The 12469-nt window shown below is 38.6% G+C and overlaps 1 protein-coding gene across 3 annotated transcripts in view; it reads right to left on the bottom strand.

Annotated features, from left to right (window-relative positions):
* The window catches only part of LOC112395160 (uncharacterized), a 404375-nt gene that overhangs the window by 323994 nt on the left and 67912 nt on the right, over window positions 1–12469 (bottom strand). Inside the window, exon 7 of one of the 3 annotated variants that reach the window (XR_003002306.1) lies at window positions 9988–10184. The exons of the other annotated variants lie outside the window; for them this stretch is intronic. The gene's annotated coding sequence lies outside the window, so the exon portion shown is untranslated. Of the gene's footprint in view, window positions 1–9987; window positions 10185–12469 lie in introns of those variants that run through there. 3 annotated transcript variants of the gene reach the window in all.

The raw sequence follows: 12469 nt of genomic DNA, 5'->3' as shown, positions 1-12469 counted from the left end.
TCTGTTTGTAAAGCCACCCAGTCCATGGTATTTGGTTATGGCAGCCTAAGCTGAGATAGACACAGACAGTGTTTAATGACAAAGACAGGATAGACACTCAAATCTGTGTTCATGGAAGAGAGACAGGAGCGAGAAACCATATTTAGAGGTTTACTAGTAGAAATATTTATGCATTTTAATAGAGAAAGTAAACAGGGAAGGATGGGTGTTTATCATGGTGGCAGATAATTATTATCATCATTACTCTTGCTACCACTTACCGAACAGTTAACATACTTTCTCATTTAATCCTCAAAGACAACCCTACGTGAAACTGAAATTTAGAGGGACTAGGTCATTTCCCCAGAGCATATAGCAATATTGTCAGGACGAAGACGGGACCCTGGCTCTGACATCAAAGCCCCTGACTCTGCCTTGCATCATGCAGAAGGTGGCAGGACAGCTCTGGGTTTTTCCGGCAAAGCTAACATCCAGGAGGGTAGAAACCCAGCAAACAATATCTAGAATTAAGGCTTTCAAAAAAAAACAACAAAGTACTTCTTTCTAGCTCCTGCCAAGACAAAGGAAAAGAGCGGCTTCTTATCCGTAACAGGATTCTCACTTTTAAATTAATCCAGGGAGGATAAAAAGATAGCATCAGCCGAAGATGCACATGGAGACTATGATCAAGCTCAAAGTATACTAAAAGGGACTTTGTCTGCTCTGGATAACCATGTGCTTGTGTCAATCTTAGATCACATCCCCTTTCAGGTAAGTGTGAAAACTGGGAAGGATTCGATGCTTAAAATTTAGTTAACAATATAGTATTATCAAGATATTGGATTTGAAATCCAACGTACTCCACTCTCTCTTCACTCAGAAAACCTGTGCTCTAAAGCGAATCAATCGAGGAATGAAAAGTTGGGTAACGCCTATGGAATCATTACAGTATGACTACATTTTTTGTCTGCAGCTCTCTGCTCATTTGAGCATTTTGTTCTCAGGAACAGCCCAGCACTTAAGAATAATTGTCCCACAAATTAGTGAAGGCATTCTTTGTCAACCATCTGGCAGGCTGTTAAACGGATACTTTTTTCCTTTTTTTCCCAGCCAAATGATTTCAGCACAATCTACTACCAGATGTCTTCTGTTTCTGAACAAATGATGATAGAAAGCAATCTCTGTCTAACAACAAAGGTATAAATAGTGAATAATCTTGGCTCCATTTAAAATGTAATGCAACAAACTGTGGAACCCTGAGCTCAAAGACACGCTGTTCAATTTTCTCTCAATTTTCCTAAGGATACTTTCTATCTCCCAAGATTATTCTAAACGATAAGGGGAATGATGCATTCAGAGAAAAACAGATGATAAATGTTGGCTCTATTTGTTTTGGTATAAGAATAAAGTCTGCCTCATGAATTATAAAGTATTTATATGTGTGAGCAGAATTCAATAGTATAATCAAATAAGCCTTAAGAAAATGTTCTATTGATTAGCATTCTAAAATAGTCACAATTGTTGTTGCTCTGCATGCTAACTGAGCAAACCCAAATTTATATTAAGAAGTGTAATGCTTAATTCTTACACAATTACTTTTATGTGTCAAATGACTTATATCCCTCCTATTCCCAGAAGGATTTAAAATAGATTAAAACGAAAGACATAACTAAGGAAAGTAAAAAGTTTTTAAGTCGAGGACTAAAAAGAAGATGTAAACGTTCTGACTACAAGATAACATCAGTGCTGCCACTGAGGTTCTGCATACCCTCATACTAAGGTCTAATACATGATAGATGATAGACAGAGATAGATAGATAGACAGACAGATAGAGAATAATAAATTGTGTGGCTGCCATTATGCCATAATTGCACAGTAAAAAACATGTCAACTCTAAAGAAACAGAACTTTGCCTGGCACTAAATTCAAACCACGAGTTTATAGGTTAAGGGAAGGGAAGTGGTGAATAAAAAAGAAATACATTATTAGAGCCCCTTTGAATAATCTTCAAAACATAAACTAGAAGTGTCTATGGAGACGGACCATGGTGACAACATTCCAGGAATTCCAAGATGATGGGATCACCCCCACAGAGATGCTGAAACAGAGGCAGGATGGACACTCCTTTCTCAGGGCTAGAACAGATTGGGGCGGCTCCAGGACCCAGGTGGTGGACGGAGGCTGTGCTGCAGCCAGGCACAACACAGCCCGGGTGCGCTGGGGCCTGTGGCAGACAGCGAGGAGGCAGCCCCGCAGAGAGTACGCTCCCAGCCCGGAAGGAAGGACACAAACAACACCCTCTTTCTGAGGAAATCCAACCCACAGGCCATGTGCTCCCAGTTGCTGGCAAAGAAAAATTATGTGTGAAATACTTCCTGGCAGATACGCTGTCGGTAATGACATGCGACATCAAGATGAGGTTTTAAGCACAGCCTGCAGGATTTCCCTTCCATGAAAGATGTGGTAGGTCATGGCAAGGCATCTCTTGCAACAACTAGAAAAAGCCAAATAAATTACCAAAAATCATACCTTTAAAGACACTGAAGACCTATGGGGACACTGAGGACCAAACATACTACAATCCCAGGAAGGGCAGGTTCCCTCCCAGGTGATCTGAGCATCAGAGACAGAAGGGATGGCAAGAGTGCCAAGCTCAGAACTCCCAGAGGGTGAAAATCACCTCCTACTCTTTCAGGGCACAAGAGACAGAACACCAGGTGCTCAAGGAAAAGCCTGAGAAAGTCACACCTGAAGAACATGTATAAACCTGTCCTGGAAATACTCAGTTATCACGTGACTCAGTGTTTCAGCCCTGAAAATATAATCTTCTGTGATTTAGGAATACAGCCCAGATCTCAATGACTTTCCTTTATAAGGCAGTACGGATCTTCCATCTATGCATTTATCTAAATTCTTTGTTCACTCATCTGTATTTTTAGCCTGTGCTGCCACCGGGAACAATGAGACCTATAAGCTTACGCTCCACTATGTGAAGAGATATATATAAATACATTTACAATTCCACTTACTAACTAATCCATTTATAACAGATTTTTAGAATAGTCACTTCTAATTTTCCATTTCTAGGCTTCAAGGCACTAAAATATTTAGTCTGTTACTGACTATATTTGTTTTTGCATCTTTTTGAAACATATTTTTAAATACACAGTTAACACCTGAAGATGTTCTTCTCCATGTTGAGACGTTTTGAATCAGATTTTGTAGGCGGCCCATCCAATCCCATTGTCTTCCTCAGAAGTAACCGCTTTGATGTGAATCTTTTCAGTCCTTTTAAAGATACATTTATGGTCATATAAATGCAAATGAATCTTTTCAGTCCTTTTAAAGATACATTTATGGTCATATAAATGCAAATGGAGATATATTTAGGTTTTTACATGACATATTTATGCAAGTATTACATAATGTGTTGCAACTTGGTTTATTCAAGTAAAAAGACAAATTCCTCATATGTACAGACACCCCATACATGTTATTTTTTTTATTTTGAAATGTTTTTCAAAAAACATTTTACTCCTTTGTTATTCAGCTGAAAGTATTATGTTATAATTTATAATTAGGACAGAGTCTGTACTTTTACTAATAAAATTCTGAAATGAATTTTAAAATAACTAGAAATGTATCTTCATTACAGTCAAATTTTTGTAAGATTTTTTTTTGTCTTAGGTTGTATTTATAACTCTGAATTTCCAAAAGTATTAATAAGAATTGAGGGGTACCACATGTTATTTAATAAGAAGAACTTTTGAGTAGAAAGTGATCTGTGTCACATAAGAAAACAATCATCCTCCCTGTAGAAGCTGGTCATGGAAAGTTCACTCAATTCATTACTTTCCTTAAAAAGGAAACGGTTCCAACTGTATCTCTCACTGCTGTTCTCCATGTTCTGTGTGGTCACTAAAAGTCTTGTCCATATGCTCCTTGTTCTTTTTGCTTCTATGCCTCGCGACCTTCCTCTTCTGGCTGTGAGGCGCGTCTCCACGGCAACACGTGTCCAAGCTCAGCTTGCCTTCAAGGGCAGCTCACTGACCCCCCTCTCCAAAATCACTTGCTTTCTTTAGTTTTCCAATCAATAGCTGCACTCTCTTGGACAAGTCACTAGAAACTGTAAATCTATTTTCCTAGAGGATTAGAGAATCTCTCAATTTCCCCCCAGTCCCCAATGTGCAGTGGTTCTAAAAATGCTCCCTCTTGGTGGACCTTCCACTGCATTTATCACATGTTCCTCTTTGTGGGGCTAATACAAGTCTCCCAGTGGGATGGAGCCTGGCTCACCTCCCAGACTAGAGGGCGCAGGCGGAGGGAAGGACTCACTGGTGAGCACTTTACTTGAAAGGCTTCCTGTGATTTGGATCCTTATGAGTTTTTTCTTTTTAACAGCTTTATCGAGGTGTGACAGACACACAATAACCTGCATGCGTTTACAGTGTAAAATGTACACTTAAATGTGTTCATACGTGTGTTCTGACACATTTATGCAACAGAGAGACCGTTAGCCCAATCGAGACAATGAACATATATATCCACCACCCCCAAAAGCTTCCTTGTCCCCTCTTGCATATCTTTTATTCAAAAATCCTTCCTTTAATTAGGTGGCTATATAATTACAGATTCTTTTATATGTAAACGATATTTACCTCAGACTTAACCTTGGTTGCCTGATTTTAAATTTCAGCTAGGCCCTCATCTTCCAGCTTTGACTAGGAATCATCTTATTTCCTGAAGCACTATTTTTCAACCTTTCTTCCAACACAACCAATCCTATCAGTGACTCTTCTCATTATGGGGAGTGATTCTAACACAGCCTTATGGTCAGAATCCTTAGTCTTGTATATGGCTTAACTGAGAGAAGGGTTTCAGCAGATTTTTCCACACAGTCTTTAAAAATAAAAAGCAACTCTTTATAAAACACTGACGCATAAGCAATCACTATACTATGATCATGACATTTTAGAACAAGAGGCACTAATAATCTGACAAGTATTTAAAGAAACACAAGTTCCCAGGAAAATCAGGCCCATTGATGGTTCACAAAATAACTCACTCAACAAGCATTAACCCCACCCTATTAGCCACACACACACACACACACACACACACACACACACACATCCTTGAAGATCACTTCCAAAGAAACCTTCTCAGCTATGACATCTTCAGCAACACTGTAACTATCAGAATACCTACCTGGAGACTGAACACCTTGATATTCAAGGAACAGAACTGTTTGAAACAAACCTTTTATGATCATATATTTTTAAAATGATGACCTTATAAAAAGTGAAGAATGGGGAGCACAGAGAGCATCACATGATAATGATGAAATTCATCAGGCAACAAAAGGCCAGGCCACAAGATGCAGACGAGATCAAGCAGATTTTACTGGAAGATGGCAGGGACATCAAAGCAAATCTCTGGTGATGCGTGAATTGTGACAATTTCCAGTTGTTGATGGAGGGAGGCACATGGATAAATGTGTGTATGTGTCTGTGTGTGTGTGTGACTGATGAGCTTTTTGAGAGGCTGAAATATCTGTAAACAATGGGGGAAATGTCTTAATCTAGAACACACCAGTCCCAGACGTTCTGAGAACATTAACTTCCCAGTGAAATTTAATTCCTAGATGATGAGCTGACCTTAAAATCTGAGAATAGTCCCACAGCTACTTGGCACTGCTTTCAGAGTAAGTTCTGTGCCCAACTTATCTTGTACCTCCCAGACTGAACAGTCTGTATCTAGACGCTGTTGGCTGAGAAGTGACAGAATTCATAAATGCAGAGGGGAATAAGCCCAGCTGTGATCACAAACACATGAACTGACGAAATGGGGCTATTGCTTTCAAAACAGGCACTTCTGTTTCATCTGCTCATTTAATAATTGTGAGATGACACTGCAGCCAGAGTGGGACAGACAGAAGGCTCGGAGGGAAGGAAAGAAGCACACCAGTCAGAGGCAGAGACAGTAGTGGTGACAGCATGGCAGGGCCAGGCCATTTGGGTTGGAATGTTGGTGCTAATATATACATATAAAGTTGGACAAATTCTTTAATCTCACTGTGCTTCATATATAAAATGGAGATATTACCACAGGATCTTCACTGGATCATTCTGAGGATTAAATAAGTCAATATAAGTAAAGTGCAAAAAATAGTGCCAGGCAAACTATAAGCACGATTCATTGCTATTATTGTTCCAATACTTCTTTCACATTAATTTGAATTTAACATCCAAATAACTGGAGAGAAATAGGTGAAAATAAAATAATTTGGATCCTAGGTTGCAGGGGATACAAACCCAGCTCAGACTGGATTTCTTAACAGGACTTATGCTAAGAGAACTTAAGGAAGGTATGCCTCTCAGGAACACGTGGACAGGACGGTGCATGGTGAGCCTCGTACACAGCAGAACCACAGATAAGTCGAACACTCCCAGCCTGCCCCCTCGCTCTTCTCCACGACAGCTTCCCTCTTCTCTTTCTCTTTGCAAAGCGGCTTCCTCCTCTCTGAAACCGTGCTGGGAAACACGTTGCTGACACACCATAGGCCGTACATGCTACATTTTAGGAACTCAGAGACGGGTTTACTTTTCTCAGTTCCAGTTTTAAAAACCTGCCCAGGGAAGGCTTCCTACTGCCCATTCCCCAGGCAGCCCCAGAAAGGTCCAGATGGATGACTGGAGGGACAGCTCCCAGTGCAGCGAGGCGGCGGTGCACTCCTAAGCACGCTGGAACTTCTTCTAAGAGGTCTTTACACGAAAAGAAGATGATATGAGAGCAAAAATAGAGTTCCTCCTCTGAATCAGCGCCTGCTTTCTTCTCTACCCGGTTTCCTCAACTGGTTTTTCTTCTCAAGCTCAGTAAGACTCCAGGAACAAAAGGAAATCTCCCAACTTCCTGATACTTTCCCACACTTGGAACAGAACTGTGTTTGTATGATACTCATTTCTGAATGGGTCTTGCTTGTTATATTATTTGTTTGGTCTAAATTCCAACTGTTGATGCCTAAATTAGTTACAGGAATCTCATTCTTGGTCCTAACCACGGGTTTCTGTTTTTAAGTTTCAACTTAGAAAATCCTGTCATTTGATTCATGTAGTTGAAATGTCTTTTTCTGCATCTACTGAGATGATCAGATGGTTTTTATTCCTTAATTTGTTAATATGGTGTATCACATTGATTGATTTATGTATACTGAAGAATCCTTGCATTCCTGGGATAAACCCCACTTGATCATGGTGTATGATCCTTTTAATGTGTTGCTGGATTCTGTTTGCTAGTATTTTGTTGAGCATTTTTGCATTATGTTCATCAGTGATATTGGTCTGTAATTTTCTTTTACTGTGATATCTTTGTCTGGTTTTGGTATCAGGGTGATGGTGGCTTTGTAGAATAAATTTGGGAGTGTTCCTCCTTCTGCAATTTTTGGAAGAGTTTGAGGAGAACAGGTGTTAGCTCTTCTCTAAACGTTTGACAGAATTCGCCTGTGAAGCCATCTGGTCCTGGACTTTTGTCTGGACCAATTTCAATTTCATTACTTGTGATAGGTCTGTTTATGTTTTCTAATTCTTCCTGGTTCAGTCTTGGAAATTCGCACCTTTCCAAAAATTTGTCCATTTCTTTGTGGTTGTCCATTTTATTGACATATAATTGTTTGCAGTAGTCTCTTATAATCTTTTGTATTTCCGTGGTGTCAGTTGTGCATACACATGCACAACTGTCTACAAGAGACCCACTTCAGACCTAGGGACACATACAGACTGAAAGTGAAGGGATGGAAAAAGATATTCCATGCAAACAGAAATCAAAAGAAAGCTGGAGTAGCAATACTCATATCAGATAAAACAGACTTTAAAATAAAGACTGTTACAAGAGATAAGGAAGGACACTACATAATGATCAAGGGATCAACCCAGGAAGAATATATAGCAATTTTAAGTATTCATGCACCCAACATAGGAGCACTTCAGTAAGTAAGACAAAGGTTAACAACTATAAACGGGGAAATCGACAGTAACACAATAGTAGGGGACTTTAACACCCCACTTACACCAATGAACAGATCATCCAAACAGAAAATAAATAAGGAAACACAAGCTTTAAATGACACAATAGACCAGTTAGATTTAATTGGTATTTATAGGACATTCCACCCCAAAGGGGCAGAATACACTTTCTTCTCAAGTGCACACAGAACATTCTCCAGGATAGATCACATCTTGGGCTACAAATCAAGCCTTGGAAAATTTAAGAAAACTGGTATCATATCAAGCATCTTTTCTGACCACAACACTATGAGACTGGAAATCAATTACAGGAAAAAAACTGTAAAAAACACAAACACATGGAGGCTAAACAGTGCACTACTAAATAACCAAGAGATCACTGAGGAAATCAAAGAAGAAATTAAAAAATGCATAGAAACAAATGACAACAAAGACACAACAACCCAAAACCTATGGGATGCCACAAAAGCAGTTCTATGAGGGAAGTTTATAGCAATTCAATCTCACCTCAAGAAACAAGAAAAATCTCAAGTAAACAATCTAACCTTATACCTAAAGCAACTATAGAAAGAAGAACAAAGAAAACCCAAAGTCAGTAGAAGGAACGAAATCATAAAGATCCGAGAGGAAATCAATGAAATAGAAGTGAAGAAAACAATAGCAAAGATCAATGAAACTAAAAGCTGGTTCTCTGAGAAGATAACAAAACTGATAAACCTTTAGCCAGACTCATCAAGAAGAAAAGAGAGAAGATGCAAATCAGTAAAATTAGAAATGAAAAAGGAGAAAACTACATTCTTTTTTGAGCTGCCATTCATCATCTCTAATCCAACCAAAAGATGTGCTAAGTTACATGAGATAAGCTTACCCAGTACAACAATCCTATTATATTTATGTTAACACTGAGATCAAAAAGGTTAACTAACTTGTCCAAGGTCACTTAACTGATAAGTCTAGGATTAGGGATTAAACCCAGATCTCTATGACTCCAGCGTTATTGGATAATACAGTCTTTATAATCAAGTAATAATGATAATTGTTTAATGCCCTCTTACTATGTATCTGGCACAACAGGAAGAGCTTAGGGTAATTCATTATTGCTAATTAATACATTTATTCCTCACAATAAGCCTATCAAATGGGTACTATTTTCAACCCATTTTACAGAGGAGAAAACTTAGCCACAGTTTAGCTTGTCTGAAGTGACACTTAGGTTAAGTGCATCAGCCCAGATTCAAACGTAAGTAAACTTACTCTAGACTCAGGAACCAATTACACTTTCTACAAATGAAACAAAATATAGTATATATACCTATAAAGATAATTGGCTATAACTTCCTAAACTGTGAATTGTCATAAAAATGACATCTGTCCTGTATCATTCAGAAATCGGTATTAAAACAGGAGCATTATAAAATAATGGAATGTCTAGCCCTATTAATATACTGATATTAATATCAATTGACAGACTTTTCAAAAACTTTATAATTCATTTATTCAAATAAATACACCTTAGAACATTGGCTAAAGAGTTGGGTTTTTAAATCTGTAACTAGAACTTTCTTAAAAATAGTTTTAAATCCAAATGACTTACTTTTACAAAAACTAAACACTTAATTAAGTATATACCAAAAATATCAATGATTTAACTGTTGCTTCTATACATAGTTTTTCCAAAGATGAGCACCACCATGACCATTACCATTACAACTACAGCATTCTTTTTTTTTTATTATTTATTCATTTATTTATTTATTTTTGGCTGCACCGGGTCTTCATTGCTGCACTCGGGCTTTCTCTAGTTGCAGTGAGCAGGGGCTACTCTTCATTGCAGCGCGCAGGCTTCTAACTGCGGTGGCTTCTCTTGTTGCGGAGCACGGGCTCTAGGCATGCGGGCTTCAGTAGTTGTGGCACGTGGGCTCAGTAGTTGTGGCTCGTGGGCTCTAGAGCGCAGGCTCCGAAGTTGTGGCACATGGGCTTAGTTGCTCTGCAGCATGTGGGATCATCCCGGACCAGGGCTTGAACCCATGTCCCCTGCATTGGCAGGCAGATTCTTAACCACTGCACCACCAGGGAAGTCCCACAGCATTCTTTTCAAAATTTGCTTTTCATCCAGAATTTCACACTTTGATTTTTCAGTTCGATATTTAAATTCCACTATTAATCATGAGTCACTTTAGAAGCTATGATAAAATTGAAAAATGATGAATGTCATGTAACAATTTCATTTAAAAAATAAACTGTAGTCACTTTTGAGAAAGCAAATTTCAGGCAGTAAAGCTACGTGCAATCAACTTTTGGAAGAGGCAGTAATTTACGTAAAACTAGGGAAGTGCAACTATCTTAAGGCAACTGCTAAATTTTTGATCGCTTAGAATAGACTCTTTGGGTAAGTTTAGAAACTCTCCAAGGTGAGTTGTCTGCTTCAGATAACTATTTTCCTAATGTACACATAGCAACAGCTATCATATGTGGATTTCCCAAAATGAAATGTAAAACAGTTCCTTTCTCCTACCCAAGCCCCTGAGGCAGACTGTGATCAGATAAGTTATTTCTGTAATTGCCAGACACTTTTGATTTCCAATAAGGAAATGATTGAGGGAACTAGTAACAGAAATACAAAGCATTATAACACACCAGGAAAGTATTAGTTAAGCTTCTTGGCCTGGCAGACGCCAATACAAAATCAAAGCAGGCAGTCCTCTGAAGAAATCAACTCTAGTCATTCCTATCTATAAGTAAATCCAAATCAAATTAATAAGGGCATTTACTCCAAGCAAAGTAACTCTAATTTTTCATTTTGTGACATGACATTTAAAAGACAATACAATGGGTAAGACTTCCTTAAATTGTGAATTAGGTGAAATTACTTTGCCTACTCCTATTTCATTTTCTGTCACATAACATATCTTTCATTCTTGGAAAAGTAATTGCTTTAAAAAAAAATCAAGCAACACTTAAAAAAAAAACAGAGTAGAAGGACTTCAAGGTGTTTATCAGAGCCACTGAAAAAATTCTAATTAAAAACATTCAATTACAGCATTCATAGAAGAATCATGAAAACAGTCCCTCAAAGCAATCACCTCCCTTCTCCTAGAATGTTTTACTCTCAAAGAGCTCTCAACTCGTCTCCACTAGGCCAAAGCTAGTTGGTTAAACAACAAACAAACAAACGACTCCTTCCAGGAGTAATTACATTTCAATAACAGACTCTTGAATGTGAAGGTCGATTTAAAGAAATAGATCTCATGTCTGGGATGTAGGCACTATGACAGAACAATGAGTTAGGTGCCTTTTCTGAGCAGAGGGTATTGCTCAGTACCTTCTGCAATCACACAATGTGGGTGACTCTAACTTGTCAGCTCCCTAACCTGGCTGACACAGGACCTACTCTGGTGAGGTCTGTTTTTGCTTTGGACCTATTTATCACTTCATTCTCACATTCTTCATTCTCACTCAAGGAAGAAAAGCTTCAGAGTTTTGACTTTTTCTGAGATAGAATATAAACAAAAGGAGACAGGAAGGAGGAACCCAGAAACAGCTGGTGGTCGAAATGAGATGGTGGAACATACTGTAAAAACAAAACAAACTGCTAAATTGGAATGACAATATCCCACAGATAAAACTCCCACTGGTGCTCCAGTAAACAAAAGCCACACTAGGCACTGTGTCACCAGCATGTTACCAGATGCTCAGTTTTTATCTCATCACATTTCAAGGAAAAATAGAAGTCAGTAGGGAAATCCTACAAGTTTGCTTCATTGAAATACTTTTGTCAGCCAACTCTGCTGTAATAAATCTGTTCTACAAAATAATATCTTTCTACCATCACCATACATACTTGCATTACTCTTCTTTCACAAAGTCTATCCCACTGACATTTTTCTTAAGAATTGCATCAAATGAAACACGTTGATCTAAGGTTTTGTTTATGTAACTCATAGGTAAAAAAAATGTCAGCATTTAAAGTATATGAAGTATATGAAAGCACCAGATGAGGTCTAAAAACGGCTCTTTCCTGCCAGCTTATTTGCTGGGTCATATGACTTTCATCAGCTTTTAAGTGAGTTGGATACCACCTAACCTTACACACAGGATAACTGAGGATGAATGATCAAACCTGAAACTGCTTTAAATCCTGAAGGATAGCCTCGTACTCAGTAAGAGGCAGTTTGGATGGGGTTTTTTTTTAATTTTTTCTTTGTTTTATGAATTAAATGAAGGGCAAACTCAAGGGTTCTTTTTACTTCTTTCTTACCAAATATGGCAAAGTCATTCATAACAAAGCTAAAATGTGAAAATCTGCCTATCCACCACGGCCTTTAATGGTCACAGTTATTTGTTGAATGATCCTGGGATGAAATTTCAAAGACCAGGGTTGCGGTAGGACCTGGCCCCGCTCACCAATGGGCCAGCACCAGCCATGAGACCCCCCCCCCCCCCCCCGGGGCGGCCCCCCACCCCGGAG

This window comes from Neophocaena asiaeorientalis, unplaced genomic scaffold (genome assembly GCF_003031525.2).
Source record: "Neophocaena asiaeorientalis asiaeorientalis breed wild unplaced genomic scaffold, Neophocaena_asiaeorientalis_V1.1 scaffold25, whole genome shotgun sequence".
In the NCBI taxonomy this organism is placed as follows: Eukaryota; Metazoa; Chordata; class Mammalia; order Artiodactyla; family Phocoenidae; genus Neophocaena; species Neophocaena asiaeorientalis.
Note: the sequence above shows the minus strand (reverse complement) of the source record. Positions and strands in the feature narration are given on the sequence as shown.